We start from the raw sequence: 10,943 nt of genomic DNA, 5'->3' as shown, positions 1-10,943 counted from the left end.
AAAGTCCTGTTTACAAAATGATATATTCAGACAAAGTTAGATTTTATTTTAACCTTTACCTGTCTCCCTCCTCCTCCCTATAGATAACTGCTTTAATTTGCTTATTTTTGCTTATTCTTCTATTTTTATGTATGTGCATATGTGGATCTTAGATAAGAAGTAACATGTGCTATACATGTTGTTCTGCACCTTGTCAAGCCTTATTTCAGAAGTGAAGAATCCTTCCTTTGAGACATTCTATTTTCCTGCACCTACCTCAATTATTTAAGTAAAAGTAGGGGTTTGTGTAGAGCAAGTTTTCTTAACAAAAGGCACACTTATATTTTGTAACCAATGTGAAAAGGACTTGAAAAGTTAAGAAGTTCCTTTGAAGGCTAATGTCTAGGACTATTAAGATTCACAGCAGAGTTTCTTTCCTCTCTGGAGTTGAACAGATTTTCGATGAAGAAAGTGTAGGCTTTGCTAATGGAGATGGCCTTGTGTATATACCGAACTGGGTTTGTGGACATTAAAAGCTACTTGACATGCACCGATGTTTTACTGGTAAGAATTTGGGAATAGCAATTTCTTTCCTGCTTCTTTGATCTCCTCCCAAATCCCGTGGTGGTACATTATGGCTGCAGAGAACTGTAAATGTTAGCAAGCAGCAATTTGAAAGCCCTAAAAAATGTAGTTGCAGAGGCAATTCAAACATCAGGTATCCTTCTCATCATCCGGACTCTGGTTTTAGAGCTATTGAGGGAATTCTGTCAAATCTCAAACTGCATTGGATCGCTGATCCGGTATGAATACTCAGGTTACTCTGAATAGCTGCATTTTCAATGCATGAAAGCAGCTGTTACTTCTTTCTGTCCTTTCCTTAAAACAAAAACCAAAAAACATACATATACGTACATATATATGTGTGTATATATACATATATATATGTATATATACACACATACATACACACATACATATATTTCACTGAAAAGGCATTTCTTTCTGAGGACAAATATAGCAGTTTTGAATAAGGAGGTTGAAATATCTACCCAGTCTAGATGTATGTCTGATCCTTAATGTTCTCTCACTGAGGTCTCTTCATACCCATTTGCAGTTTGGGAATCATATTCAGTAAGTGTGCTTGGGTGGTTAATGACAAAGAGAGACATTGTACACCTCCTACTACAATCACTGTGAAGAGACTGAAGGATAATAAAAAGGGCAAAGGTACAGACTGAAAATCCTATGCTCTTTTTCTCTTTCCTATAAATTGTAGTATAGAAGATAAATGCATAGTTTATTTTTAGCTGTACAAAATAAATTTTATTTTACTAATATTGTTCACATTCAAACACACACACACATTGTATGTTAATTATCTCTAATTCTGTCGATGCTATTTATTGGGGTTTCCCATCTTCCAGCATTCTGAATTATCAAAAAATGATCTGTGTCTACAAAAATGGAAGCTACTTGCCTCTAGGAGACTGAAGAATGGGGAAGAGGGTGGTGGGGAGGATTCACCTTTCCTTAAAGATCTTTGTCACTAACACTTAAGGACCTTTTTGATCCCAAAACCTTTCAGTATCAGTCACCACCCTTCTGAGGTAAATAAAAGAGAAACTGATGTCAAAACAAATGGCTGTCTCCATAAATTCTAACCAAGTCAGTAATAACTCCAGAAGAGAATGAGCTGCTGCTTGCTGTGTCCTCTGAGATTTTAAAACTGTCTGGCTGAGTATTTAAGCAGAATAACACCTTTTCTAATCTGACCTGCCCACACTCGACTCCTACTGCATCCCTGCCTACCTTCCCCAAACCTTCCTTCTCCAGAATTAATGGAGACACGATCGGGAGAAACAGCTGAACTAGGAGCTGCATGAAATTCTTGTTCATCTAGCAGCATGCTGTGCGACCTGAGGCCAGCTTTTTTCCTCTCTGCACCTCAGTTCCTCTCACCATAAAATGAGAGGCTTGGAATAATGATCTCCATGGCTCCTTTCAACTCTGACATTTGGGGGAATCTACAAAAATGCTCCAAGATATTAGAAGAGTTCCATTTAAACACCTGGCCACTTTAGAAGGGCTTTGCATATATATTGTATTTCACTTGCTAAATCGCCAAATAAACCTGATGTGAGTGATCCCCAAGAGGACACGAGACCAAATTGCAAATGTCTGTTTGTGATGATGGAGGTCTTGTAATCTGAGCATTGATCCTAGAAAGCCTTTGGGTGCTTCTCAGAGTAACGTAAGATTATAAAGTGATGTATTACCCACGAGAAATCCTTTCCCATTTACATTTCATTTTCCTCTGTGGTATTTAACTTATTTTTTTATTATGTGCCACCATCATAAATATTTATACTGCAATGTATGATTGGTCAATAAAGAAAAATCAATACTGGGTTTTTGCTGCCCAGGAAAGAGATTGTTCTTTACCTGATTCTAATCAAGAATCTCAAAAAAAAAAAAAAAAAAAAAAAAAAATCACAGGTGGGAAGGTGGAATAGGGACTCAACTGGGAAAAGAAAACATGTATTATTTATTTTATATTTTTATATTATATATATTTTACACTTACACACACTCACACTGATACCCAAAGGCTTTTTGGTTAGAACTGTCTTGTTAGCAACCTTCAATTCAGTCTAACTGCCTTCCTATAGTGCCTATGAATTACAGAAAATGATGAACTTTAACACAGAAAGCCATCACAGTTACTCCATTGTGGTTGTATCTGCCATTATATATAAGGCAGATGAACTCGGAAGTAAGCAAAAATAGTTTGCTCATCACTTCCATAAACCGTATTTACCAAGTACCGACTCTATGCCAGGTAATATTTTAATGCTTGTGTTCCAGCTGAAAGGATCATGCTCTTACTTTATAATAAAGGGGGTAGACAAACAAAGGGGATAAGTCCTGTTAGGCGATTAAAACAAGCTTAGGTGATAGAGAGTCACTGAATGTCTGTTTAGATTGGTTAGAGAAATTCTTAAGAAGTAACTGTAGAAGCTACAATCAGATCATCAATAAAATTACTACAATCCAATTGAGGAAGTCAGACGCACAAACAAGTAATTGTAATATAAGGCAAGAAGTGGCCAGTGCTCCAAAAACTCTTGCTATACTCAGTGGGTGGTTTAGGACCAGCAACACCAGTATCATCTGGGAGCTTGATAGCAATGGAGGGTCAGAGATCCCACCCTAGATCTGCTGCATTCTAACACATTTTCCAGGTAATTCAAAGGCACATGAACATTAGAGCAACACTGTTCTTAACAAAACAGAATTCAGAGGAAAAAGAAATCATATCCACCTTGCAGATGGAAGGGTTCCTGGAGGAAGAATTATAAAGGCAACCTAAGAAAATGGATAAGATGCAAGTCATTCTTTGTTAATCATTTCTTCTCCATGTTATTTAGAGGGATTCACAACTAGACCATACAATGAGAGCCATCATGCTAAAATTAACAACAGCATCAAAGAGAATAACATACTTAGGAAAAAATTTAATCAAGGAGGTGAAAGATAGGTACACTGAAAACTATAAACACTGAGGAAAGAAACTGAAGAAGTCACAGATAAATGGAAAGATATCCCACTTTCATGTACTGGAAGAATTAATATTGTTAAAAAATTTATACTACCCAAAGAGATATAAAGATTCAATGTGATTACTACCATAATTCCAATTGCATCTTTCACAGAAATAAAAAAAAAAAATTCTAAAATTTATATAGAACCATAGAAGTTTCCAAATAGCCAAATTAATCTTGTGAAAGAAGAACAGAGTTGGAAGCATCACACTTCCTGATTTCAAATTACATTACTAAGTTATAGTAATCGAAATAGTATGGTACTGTCATAAAAACAGACACATAGACCAATGGAACAGAATCAAGAGCCCAGAAATAAACCTGTGCATATACAGTCAACTAATTTTCAACAAAGGTACCAAAAGTATAAAATGACAAAAGGATAGCCTTCAATAAATAGTGCTGAGCAAAGTGTATACACATGTGCAGAAGAATGAAATCGGCCCCTTATCTTACGCCATGAGCAAAACCCCACTCAAAATGGATTAAAGACAAATATAAGACCTGGAATCATAAAACTTCTAGAAGAAAACATAGGGTAAAATCTCTTTGATACTGGTCTTGGCAATGATTTTTTGGATATGACATCAAATGCTTACATAACAAAAGGAAAAATAAACAAATGGGACTCTATCAAACTAAAAAGGTTCTGCACAGAAAAGGAAAAAAATCAATAAATGAAAAGGCAATGATGATTGGGAGAAAATATTTGCAAACCATATATCTGAAAAGGGATTAATATCCAAAATATATAAGAAACTCATACAACTCAATAGCAAAAAACAACCCAATTAAAAAGTGGGCATCCTGGGTCGGCATAGCCATGGCGGCTCGTGTCCTTTGCGCCTGTGTCTGCCGACTGCCCGCGGCCTTCGCGCCGCTGCCCAGGCTCCCCATGCTGGCCACGGCCCAGCCACTCAGCACTACCCTTTTCCCCGCGGGGGCCCAGAGGAGGCCTGGGGCTCCGCAGTCGGCCTCGCTGCTCGTGCAGTTTCCAGGTGGAGTTACATAGCTGTGCCCCCAGTATAGTGACACACTCCTTTGACATTAGAGGGAATCAAGGACCCTGTCCTTTACGTCTTGAAACTCTATGACAAGATTGACCCAGAAAGGCTCTCAGTAAATTCCCATTTTATGAAAGACGTGGGCTTAGACAGTTTGGACCAAGTGGAGATTATGATGGCCATGGAAGATAAATTTGGGTTTGAAATTCCTGATGTAGATGCAGAGAAGTTAATGTGCCCACAAGAAATTGTAGATTACATTGCAGATAAGAAGGATGTATATGAATAAAATATCAGACGCCCCCTTTTTTTTTAACATCTTTATTGGAGTATAACTGCTTTACAATGGTGTGTTAATTTCTGCTTTATAACAGAGTGAATCAGCTATACATATACATATATCTCCATATCTCCTCCTTCTTGTGTCTCCCTCTCACCCTCCCTATCCCACCCCTCTAGGTGGTCACAAAGCACCGAGCTGATCTCCCTGTGCTATGTGGCTGCTTCCCACCAGCTATCTATTTTACATTTGGTAGTATATATATGTCCATGCCACTCTCTCACTTTGTCCCAGTTTACCCTTCCCCCTCCCCGTGTCCTCAAGTCCATTCTCTACGTCTGCATCTTTATTCCTGTCCTGCCCCTAGGTTCTTCAGAACCATTTTTAAAATTTTTTTAAAATTCCATATATATGTTTTAGCATATGGTATTTGTTTTTCTCTTTCTGACTTACTTCACTCTGTATGACAGACTCTAGGTCCATCCACCTCACTACAAATAACTCAATTTCATTTCTTTTTATGGCTGAGTAATATTCCATTGTATATATGGATCTTCTTTATCCATTCTTCTGTCGATGGACACTTAGGTTGCTTCCATGTGCTGGCTATTGTAAACAGAGCTGCAATGAACACTGTGGTACATGACTTTTTTTGAATTATGGTTTTCTCAGGGTATATGCCCAGTAGTGGGATTGCTGGGTCATATGGTAGTTCTATTTTTAGTTTAGTTTTTTTTTTTTTTTTAAACATCTTTATTGAAGTATAATTGCTTTACAATGGTATGTTAGCTTCTGCTTTATAACAAAGTGAATCAGTTATACATATACATATGTTCCCATATCTCATCCCTCTTGCATCTCCCTCCCTCCCACCCTCCCTATCCCACCCCTCTAGGTGGTCACAAAGCACCGAGCTGATCTCCCTGTGCTATGCGGCTGCTTCCCACTAGCTATCCATTTCACATTTGGTAGTGTATATATGTCCATGACACTCTCTCACCCTGTCACATCTCACCCCTCCCCCTCCCCATATCCTCAAGTCCATTCTCTAGTAGGTCTGTGTCTTTATTCCCATCTTGCCACTAGGTTCTTCATGACCTTTTTAAAAATTTTTTTTTCCTTAGATTCCATATATATGTGTTAGCATACTGTATTTCTTTTTCTCTTTCTGACTTACTTCACTCTGTATGACAGACTCTAACTCCATCCACCTCATTACAAATACCTCCATTTCATTTCTTTTTATGGCTGAGTAATATTCCATTGTATATATGTGCCACATCTTCTTTATCCATTCATCCGATGATGGACACCTAGGTTGCTTCCATGTCCTGGCTATTGTAAACAGAGCTGCAATGAATATTTTGGTACACGACTCTTTCTGAATTATGGTTTTCTCAGGGTATATGCCCCGTAGTGGGATTGCTGGGTCGTATGGTAGTTCTATTTTTAGTTTTTTAAGGAACCTCCATACTGCTCTCCATAGTGGCTGTATCAATTTACATTCCCACCAACAGTGCAAGAGGGTTCCCTTTTCTCCACACCCTCTCCAGCATTTACTGTTTGTAGATTTTTTGATGATGGCCATTCTGACTGGTGTGAGGTGATACCTCATTGTAGTTTTGATTTACATTTCTCTAATGATTGGTGATGTTGAGCATCCTTTCATGTGTCTGTTGGCAATCTGTATAGCTTCTTTGGAGAAATGTCTAATCAGGTCTTCTGCCCATTTTTGGATTGGGTTGTTTGTTTCTTTGATATTGAGCTGCATGAGCTGCTTGTAAATTTTGGAGATTAATCCTTTGTCAGATGCTTCATTTGCAAATATTTTCTCCTGTTCTGAGGGTTGTCTTTTCATCTTCTTTATGGTTTCCTTTGCTGTGCAAAAGGTTTTGAGTTTTATTAGGTCCCATTTGTTTATTTTTATTTCCATTTCTCTAGGAGGTGGGTCAAAAAGGATCTTGCTGTGATTTATGTCATAGAGTGTTCTGCCTATGCTTTCCTCTAAGAGTTTGATAGTGTCTGGCCTTACATTTAGGTCATTAATCCATTTTCAGTTTATTTTTGTGCATGGTGTTAGGGAGTGTTCTAATTTCATTCTTTTACATGTAGCTGTCCAGTCTTCCCAGCACCACTTATTGAAGAGGCTGTCTTTTCTCCATTGCATATTCTTGCCTCCTTTACCAAAGATAAGGTGACCATATGTGTGTAGGTTTATCCCTGGGCTGTCTATCCTGTTCCATTGATCTATATTTCTGTTTTTGTGCCAGTACCATACTGTCTTGATTCCTGTAGCTTTGTAGTATAGTCTGAAGTCAGGGAGCCCGATTCCTCCAGCTCCATTTTTCTTTCTCAAGATTGCTTTGGCTGTTCAGGGTCTTTTGTGTTTCCATACAAATTGTGAAAGTTTTTGTTATAGTTCTATGAGGAATACCATTGGTAGTTTGATAGGATTGCATTGAATCTGTAGATTGCTTTGGGTAGTATAGTCATTTTCACAGTGTTGATTCTTCCAATCCAAGAACATGGTATATCTCTGTATCATCTTTAATTTCTTTCATCAGTGTCTTACAGTTTTCTGCATGCAGGTCTTTTGTCTCCTTAGGTAGGTTTATTCCTAGGTATATTATTCTTTTTGTTGAAATGGTAAATGGGAGTGTTTCCTTAATTTCTCTTTCAGATTTGTATCTGTTTGTATTAACTTTAATTTCTGTTTGTATCATCTTTTGTATCATCTTTAATTTCTTTTGCATCTGTTTGTATCATCTTTAATTTCTTTCATCAGTGTCTTACAGTTTTCTGCATACAGGTCTTTTGTCTCCTTAGTTAGGTTTATTCCTAGGTATATTATTCTTTTTGTTGAAATGGTAAATGGGAGTGTTTCCTTAATTTCTCTTTCAGATTTTTCATCATTAGTGTTTAGGAATGCAAGAGATTTCTGTGCCTTAATTTTGTATCCTGCTACTTTACCAAATTCATTGATTACCTCTCGTAGTTTTCTGGTAGCATCTTTAGGATTCTCTATGTATAGTATCATGTCATCTGCAAACAGTGATAGCTTTACTTCTTCTTTTCCGATTTGGAGTCCTTTTATTTCTTTTTCTTCTCTGATTGCTGTGGCTAAAATTTCCAAAACTATGTTGAATAACAGTGGCAAGAGTGGACAACCTTGTCTTGTTCCTGATCTTAGAGGAAATGCTTTCAGTTTTTCACCGTTGAGAATGATATTGGCTGTGGGTTTCATACCCCTTTTCTTCACTGAGAGAAGACTCAGAAGATGCTGGTGAGTGTCTGGAAGTGAGAACGCATTTCTGCATCATTGCTGACTTTGACGGAGTAATTCTGTTTAGACTTGTACTTAAATCGTCTTAAGTGTTTTTGCCCTTTGAAAATAAATCTATAAAACCAAACAAACAAAAAAAAAGGGGGGCAAAGTACTTGAATAGATATTTTTCTAAAGAATACATACCAATGGCCGATAGGTATATGAAAAGATGCTCACTAACCATCAGGGAAATGCAAATCAAAATGACAGTGAGATACCTGTTAGGCTGATTATTATCAAAGAGACAAAGGATAACAAGTGTTCGTGAGGATGTGGAGAAAAGGGAACTCTTGTACACTGTTGGTAGGAATATAAATTGGTACAACCATTATGGGAAAAGTATAGGGGTTCCTCAAAAACTTAAAAATAGAACTACTATATGATCCAGCAATCCCACTTCTGGGTATATATCCAAAGGAAATAAAATCACTATATTGAAGAGATATCTGCACTTCTATTTTAATTTTAGCATTATTCACAGTAGCCAAGATATGGAAACAATCTAAGTGTACCTTCACAGATGAATGGATAAAGAAAACGTAATATTTGTATCTGGCTAGCTAGCTAGCTAGAATAGGATATTTTTCAGGCTGTAAAAAGAAGGAAATCCTGTGATTTGTGACAACATAGATGAATCTGGAGGACATTATGCTAACTGAAATAAGCCAGACAAAGAAAGAAAAAACTGCATGATCTCACTTATACGTAGACCATAAAAAGTCAAATACGTAGAAGCAGAGAGTAGAACGGTGGTTACCAACGGCAGAGTTGGGGGAAATGGGGAGATATTGGTCAAAGGGTACAAATTTGCAGCTGTGTAGGATGAAAAGTATAAATATTTAATATACAGCATGATGACTATAGATAATAATAAACTTAATATTGGAGATTTTCTGAGAGTGTATTTCAGATGCTCTATGCATAAAAAAGGGGAAAAAGGGGTAACTAAGTGGGGAGATATGTTAATTAGCTTGACTGTAGTAAGCATTTCACTATGCATATATATGTCAAACCATTATGTACACCTTAAATATATACAATTGTTACTTGTAAACTCCCTCAAAAAGAGAGTATATATTGGGAATGTTTGGTCTTTCTATACCTGGGGATGGAAATATAAACCCCGAGTATAAAAGTTTTGTTGTGTAACAAGAATTTGGTGATATCCTCAGCTCTGGCAGTACCTTATCTGTATTGAGAATGGTCCCTAAAATCTGTCTCATTCGGGCAAAGCCATCTTGAGACATGCTTCATTAGCTACTGCACTATGGGACCCCTTTGTAAACTTGGGTAAAAAAACTTGACATTTTATTAGGAAAAAAGGGACAACTTATGTGTCTCACCAACACATTTAGGTATTCCGGAAGGATCACAAATTAAAATGGTGTGGTCTGTGTGTGGTGACTTCTGGATGTGTGATCCTGGAAGAACGCAACTAAATGGATCATTCATCATATTCTACCTTATGTCAAAAATCAGAAGAATTTCAGCACAAATACAAATTGACACATATGTGTGTTTGTGTGTGTGTGCATATGCACTGTGATGTAGAAGAAAGAACATAGCCTTGCAAATCAGATAAATCTGATTCCAATCATTTTACTTCTCTAAGCTTCAGCGTTCTCCACAAAATGGGATTAATAAAAACTACCTCATAAGGTTGTTGGAAGAATTAAATGAGATAAATAGAAGTCACTTAGTCCCATGCCTGGCACAGTGTATGTGTTCAACACTAGTTACTTTCTGTTTAATAAAAATATCATCTATACCTCCTGTTCTAAGAAAAAACATCTAGACATATTGTCTCTACAACTAGGAGACATTACTTGGAATCATCTCCCCACAGATTATGAGAAATAAATAAGATTTCTTGACACTGATGTTATTAACATTGGAGTGCCAGATAGATGTTTTTGGACAAAGGTATGGCATAAATAGTAAATATATGAAAGTAATATATTATATGAACAAATCAACATCTCTTGGGCTTTCCTTGTCATTGTGGCACAATTCCATTTGGGAAAGGAACAGAAGAAATAGTGCTCTGTCAGCTCCTAGGTTAATTACTAGTCATCATGTTAGCTGTTTTATGAGGAAAACATGTATTGTAATTGTCACATGTTCAGCTCTAACTTTGCTAATAACCCTTTAAGAAGATCTCTGTTAATTATCTAATTTGCCTGGCAAATTAGGCTGATTTAAGAACCCAATATGCCTGCTACAATCTCCCTATAGTTCAAAATTTTCAGAACTTATGTGAAAATATGATTGGCTTAAGTTTTCCATTATGGTGGTATAATTCTTTGTTAGCTTCTACCCCATCACCCACCCCAATTCCTAAATTACATTTGATGAGGCACCAAGAAAGACAGGACTTTGGAGAGGGTCCCTAGGGGCTACGCTAATTGAATATTACTATCAAAACAAAGCAATCACGAGTCTTGAAGGTATTAAAATCTGGTGCAGAGAAAGTGACAACAGCATAGCCAAGAACAAGAAAAAAGGAAAATGAAATGAAGACACATTAAAGGCAGGGCAAACGTAAGCACACCGTTCTGGCTCATTTGCCCTTGTCCAGCCAGAGGAGTCAAGGTCTTTATGAAAGAAGCCAAGATAACTGATAAACAGTCTCTGCTGTAAGCAGTGGTTAAAAGGGAGAGAGTGGGGGCTTCCCTGGTGGCGCAGTGGGTGGGAATCTGTCTGCCAATGCAGGGGACACGGGTTTGATCCCTGGCCCGGGAAGATTCCCA

The 10,943-nt window shown here is 37.3% G+C and overlaps 1 pseudogene; it reads left to right on the top strand.

Moving 5' to 3' along the window:
* Positions 1-4,407: 4,407 nt before the first annotated feature.
* On the top strand, positions 4,408-4,884 carry LOC133098252 (acyl carrier protein, mitochondrial-like; annotated as a pseudogene).
* The last annotated feature ends 6,059 nt before the right edge of the window (positions 4,885-10,943 follow it).

This window comes from Eubalaena glacialis, chromosome 9 (assembly GCF_028564815.1).
Source record: "Eubalaena glacialis isolate mEubGla1 chromosome 9, mEubGla1.1.hap2.+ XY, whole genome shotgun sequence".
Classification (NCBI taxonomy): domain Eukaryota; kingdom Metazoa; phylum Chordata; class Mammalia; order Artiodactyla; family Balaenidae; genus Eubalaena; species Eubalaena glacialis.
The sequence above is the reverse complement of the archived record's forward strand: the minus strand, read 5'-3'. Positions and strand labels throughout refer to the sequence as shown.